Below are 6,000 nucleotides of genomic sequence, written 5' to 3'. Positions count from 1 at the left end.
AAAGTTAGAGGATTCATGCTGGGAAGCTCAAATAAATAAGTTGAGTAATTCTGTCTTTTCCCTATGTAGTCAATAACAAAATTACATATAATATAAATAAATATTAATAAATTATATAATGGCATCTATACACTTGTATTCATTACATCTTTTCTACATTTTCATAACATTTTCTATCAAAGGACATGTTAATGTATTTGAATAATAGAATAACATATTCTAAAGAAAATGTCAATTTTTTGTTTTCTATAACATTCTATTAAAAGAAATGTTAATTTCTAAAATGTTATATTTTAACGTTCTCAGATAAATTCTATTTGCTGCACAATATCTCAAAGAAAAAATACTAAAAGTTTAAGGCTACAATAGGTATGATTTCCTTTTAGTTACCATTTTAATGAATTAATTTTTTACTAGCATTTACTCATACTTAGTGGCTACATGATTTACTGAATAAAAGCAATAATCATGAGAAATCCAAGTAATAGATTACTAGGCACGTTACACAGGCATATTTTCACTGTCACACAGAATGAAGTCTCAGTGCTACAATCCAATTAATCAGAATATGAACAAGTAGTACAGCTTTTTTATTGTAACAATTTCTTGAGAAGTTTTTTATCTGGGTATTCTAATACATGTTTTTTTCCTTAGTCAAGTACACAATTATTTATTGGAGTCTGAGATATTTTACTCATCTTAAACCACTTCAGGATAGATAAAAGTCACTTACCAAAATCATTGAACACCTGTATTTTAAAATCCCATTTAAATAAATTGTTAAAGAGCAGCAAGTGTAAGGCAGTAAAGCATGGAAATATTTTTTGAATTTTGCATTAGAAAAACGTGACATGACTACTTACACAATGGTTCCATTCGGGAGATTCTGTTTTACTTTTATTTTCTTGCCTTTTTCCATTCATATCCACAACTCTGATTTCATGCATTGTATTTGATTTTAGTTTGCTCAAAACAAATTCTTGCTGAAATATGTGTGTGTGTGTGTGAGTGTGTGTGTGTGCACATAATGTAAGCAACTTTACACCTAAAGGTTTTATTAAGGAAAACAATATCAAGCCAGTGTAATTCTAAATAATTTCACCATTAAAACATTTCAGAAATTATCTTTTAAAACAAAAAAGTGAATGAATTCTTTTCACAATATCTACTGCCACAATGCGGAATGTAAAATGTTTCTTTTCGCTTTTCTAGTTCCAAGAAATGAGGGATGAAAATAAAACATATAGGGAAGAGCAGTCTTAACTACACAGTGTTTTAAATGTTACCCAGCCATACAGGAATAGACCATGGGCCTGGGACACTTCCTTGCCAAAGAGATAAAGAGCCTGCACATGTGTTTTGATGGTCCTTAGGCACACTTTCAGCTTCAGCATTTCTGATTCCACGCAGCATGAGGCAAGGTCTTTGTACTGTGGTTTTAGAGGGGCGCATGTAGGGTAGAGTTGCTCTGGGTTGTAGGGGCAACCAACCATGGGAGACCTATGCATGCAGTTGGAGCTTATCTTGCTCTGTTTTGTATATGTGAGTAAAAGCATTCTTCCATCCCGTGATTGACTGTGTTGTATTTTCCTTGGTGACTCTAATATCAAGATGAATTGGACAGAAGTATTTGGACTTCTGTTCCTGATGGTTGACATAAAATTTTACATGAAAAATAATGGCCTCTAATTAAAGGTATGCCAGTCATATCCAAGAAATATAGCAAAAATGTATCTGCATATCAAGTAAGTTAGTTATATGATAATCAGATTAAATCAAGTTATTTTTAATATTATCATACAGGTTAACTGACCTGAGTTTAAGTGTGATTTGCCAAAAAGAAAAATATACATATATAGTGCATGTAAGTGCAGGGAATTGAAGGTCAATAGAAAAACCTTTATAAGCATTATGTCAATCTCTTGTAACATTCTAGAGCTAAGCTCTCCAAAAGAAATACAGTATGAGACATAAATGTGGGTCACGTATGTAATTTTAAGTTTTGTAATAAAAAAGTAAAAAAGAAAATTATTTTAGGATGTTAAATATATTAAACTTTTTTTGTTCATATCACATATTCTACTATATAATTTGCTTAATGAATTCATATTTATTCTTTATTTTGCTTGTTTCCCAATATTGATATCTGTAACACTTATACAGCCATAGAGCTAATCCTTTTTCCATTCATACCCACAGCTCTGTTATAATTTAATTTCCACAAAGTAAAACTCTGAAGATAGACTGTAAAGTTGTTTTCTTTAGGGTTCAGAATTTAAAAGAGCTAAAATATTTAATGCTATGTAAATAACAATGACAATAATATAAGGTCTGAAACCTAGATGCCATTCCCATAACATCCAGATCTCACTTAATTCAGTATAGATGCTTTAAAGGCAACAGGAAAGATACCTTTATAATGAAAATTTCCTTAGCTATCTCAGTTTAATTCTGTATTTTGTAGGAAGCCTGAACTTTATTGCTATGCCAGAGCCTCAGCTTATAATACAATGTCAGAACTAAGGAAAATCAACTAGGAAAACATTTATTGGCAGAGAAAGCTGACTGATCAGAAAGACAGATGGGAAAAGCAAAACTTAAATCCAGGGATTTCTGGCCAGCTAACAACCTAGGAGCTATTTCAGAAACACCAGAACAAGTTGTCGACTTGCAATCAGTGAATATGTAACATCATTCCAACAGAATCTTAGATTTCAGTAAATACTTTAAAAGCTAAGCACATAATTTACACAGTAAATATGCTATAGAAGAATGGCTAGGAATTTGCAACATATACTCATAGCACTTTATTCTAGATATGCTTAAATATGCATAGATTACTGTATTGATATGAATGACTGAGACTGACCACTGTTACTAAAAGGTCTCATTTTTCTTATTTAAACTATGTCAATAGTTACAGAACAGAGCAATTAGTAACATTTATAGCTACTTGTTTTACAGGTGAAATTCAAGATGCAAACCAATACAATTGAAAAAATATTCAGTCAAAGTATTGCTAGTGTTATGGTATATATGGTTATTCACAAGACAGAGATAAGAGAGATCACAGGTTAAGTGTACTCTCTGAATACTTTTAGTTAAAAATAATTATATATCTCTCGCCTTAGACAAAACTACCAGGGATGTTATCTAGAGAATAAAGTGAAAAATTATAATAATATAAATATAGTTAAACACAAGAAAAATGAAGATAAAAATTTTTTAAAAATACATTTTATCAGAACAATCTAAATATTTCTGGCACAATCATTTTTTTTTTCCTATTAAACGATACATATTCCAAAATTTCAAATATTAGGTCTAAGTGGTTACAAGTCTTTCTCTATGAAGATCAAAGTTATGGATATATTAGATCTCTTGCTATTGTCCTAGAGATTATAGAATTCATGACTTTGTGTTTTTCTGTCTTAGATTACAGACTCTGGTAGATTGAATCTGTTGATCTATCTTCAGTATTGTGAGAGGATTCTGGTTAGATAATTTCTGTTGATCTGCCTTCAAATTCACAGACCCTTGTTCTGGCATCTCCAATATGGTGTTAAGAAGCCAATCTAAGGCTGGGCACAGTGGCCCACACCTGCAATTCCAAAATACATCTGCTTTCACTGAAAAAAAAAAAAAGAAAAAGAAAAAAGTACCTCCTTTGTTACATTCTGATCATTAGGGAAGACTAACATTTTCACATTTCTTTGTATTTGCCTGTCTTCAGATTCAAGACCTTCCCAGGTAAAATGTTACACCTTAAGGCAGTTGGTGTAGGAAAAGAGCTAAAGCCACATAGCATGTACTAAAAGTCTTTCTGCAGTCTGGGCTAAACACTCAATAGTAATGTGGAAAAGAGGAGGTGTTGTAGATGACACTCAAAAATACAAGGAAGAGGCATGCAAAGCTAATTTTGCAATGTAAATTTCACCAAGTTCCTATACAAATAGAAGTCTATCTGGTTTTGAGTTCTGAATATAAAGATTTTAATGTAATAACTCTTGTTATGAAAGCTTGTCAACATTTTGTGGAAATATAGGTTACTACTTGACTAAAATATAAGTAGCTTCTTAACTAGGGACAAAATTAAAAAGAATAAATAAAAAGATTGAGGAGACTACAAGCCACAAATCTGAAATTTGATTTGCCTTTCTGAAATAAAATGATCTGTGCATTCTAAGTAGATGTGCATATTGACAGTCACAATTTGCTGACATATTGCTAAACTCAAGTTTTTAGTCTTCCTAATATGGGGATTGAAAGTAAACTAGCCGTTGAGAAAAGAAAGCTGATACTTTAAAGTAGGTGAAGTTTCATCAAAAATAAAAGTAGTCAAAAGAGCAATAGCATCATAAAAATAACTTTTTCTCTGATGTGACAGCAGTGATAGGTTCTATAAAATGTCTAGTTTCCCCTACTAATTTAATATTTCTTCATGATCCAAATATGACTGGTTTCATACATGACCCTTCAGTCTTCTGGCTTTATATTCAACAAGTTCAGTACAATATGAAACATAAAAGCAGTTCAAATAATTTTTAGCCTGGTAAATAATGACATGAAAAAATAAACATTTCATATATTGTTTGGACAATATATAAATAATAATGTTACAAAGAGCAATTTGATATCAGAAACTGTAACCTCTGTTTAAAGAGGGAATTAGACTTAATTAAATGGAAACTGATGAAACTTTTAAAAAATATTTATATAATGTATTGCAAAGCTTCCATTTTGTACATGAGATAAATTTAGAGGACACCAAATACTTCGGACTCTAAAAGTAAAGGAAACCTCATATTTGCTTACAAATTAGCTAAGCAAAGGTGTGAAATGAGATTAAATGTTGCTATGCTCGCTCTTTGAAATTTAACCCCAGATTTCTGCAGAGAATTTTCTACCATTCAATTTAAGTAGATTCAGGATACCCTTGATGTAGAACTGCTGCATTACCTAATTAAAATAAAACTGTTCATGTTCATGAAGAACTGTGAAATGTACCAAATAGCAGTAAGGAATAAGAAAACCTGTTTAAGACAGAAAAATAAATCCTTCCAAACTACACATGCTGTTAGTCTCATCAAATAGTTCTGAAAGTACAGTGAAACCCCTGAAATTTTAGGCTTAGTCTTTGCTCCCAAAATAAAGCAATAAAATTGAGAAGTTTTTGGCTTTTTGTCCTGAGAAATTTTTTTTACTCCTTTCTGGAGGACGGTATAAGCTAGTATAATAATAAAAGCAATTATTTCTCATTCTAAATCTCTTCATAATGCAGAAATACTACAATTTGCTTACTTTTATATACAGAAGGATTACTTCATGGTTAATTCAATTACTAAAGTTAATTTAATGTTTTAATTAATTAATACCAATTTAATGTCTTAAATTATTTTAAGACATTTATGTATAATAATCTCATTTCAATTATATTTTTCTTTTTTCATAATTAAAATTTTTATTTTTGTTCAAATTATGTTATTTTCTGTAGGTATATTTGTTGCTTAAATATGCTCTCACATGGTAAACCTTAGTAACCAGAGATATTAACCAGAAAAAAAATGAATAAATAACCTGTATGAGTATATAAGTTAGAAAATAATAAAAAGAAACCTTATCTATTTGAATAACTATTAATATATATTGTTTTTAATATTCTTATTAAATATTAATAAATATTCATATTTGTTTCTCTGAATCTCCTACTGAAAATTCTGTGTTAATTAGGGTATTTTTAGAGTATGTTTTTTAGTTGGCATTCAGTAAGTTTTTCATATACTATCACTTGAAATTCTTTCTTGATCGTGAGTACAAAACACTATATAATGTACGTAATTGGCAAATAAGTATTTTAAATGTGTCAGAATGTTATGTCAGAGATACCTATTATTCATCAAAATGGGTCTGTTTATCTTGAAATAAACCCAGTATGTGAAATTCATATTTAAAATAAAAACAAAAAAAGGGCATTCTTGCTCAAAACAAACAATGCATACT

This window comes from Aotus nancymaae, unplaced genomic scaffold (genome assembly GCF_030222135.1).
Source record: "Aotus nancymaae isolate 86718 unplaced genomic scaffold, 86718_ANA_hifiasm-v0.15.2.pri h1tg000022l_1, whole genome shotgun sequence".
NCBI lineage: Eukaryota > Metazoa > Chordata > Mammalia > Primates > Aotidae > Aotus > Aotus nancymaae.
Note: the sequence above shows the minus strand (reverse complement) of the source record.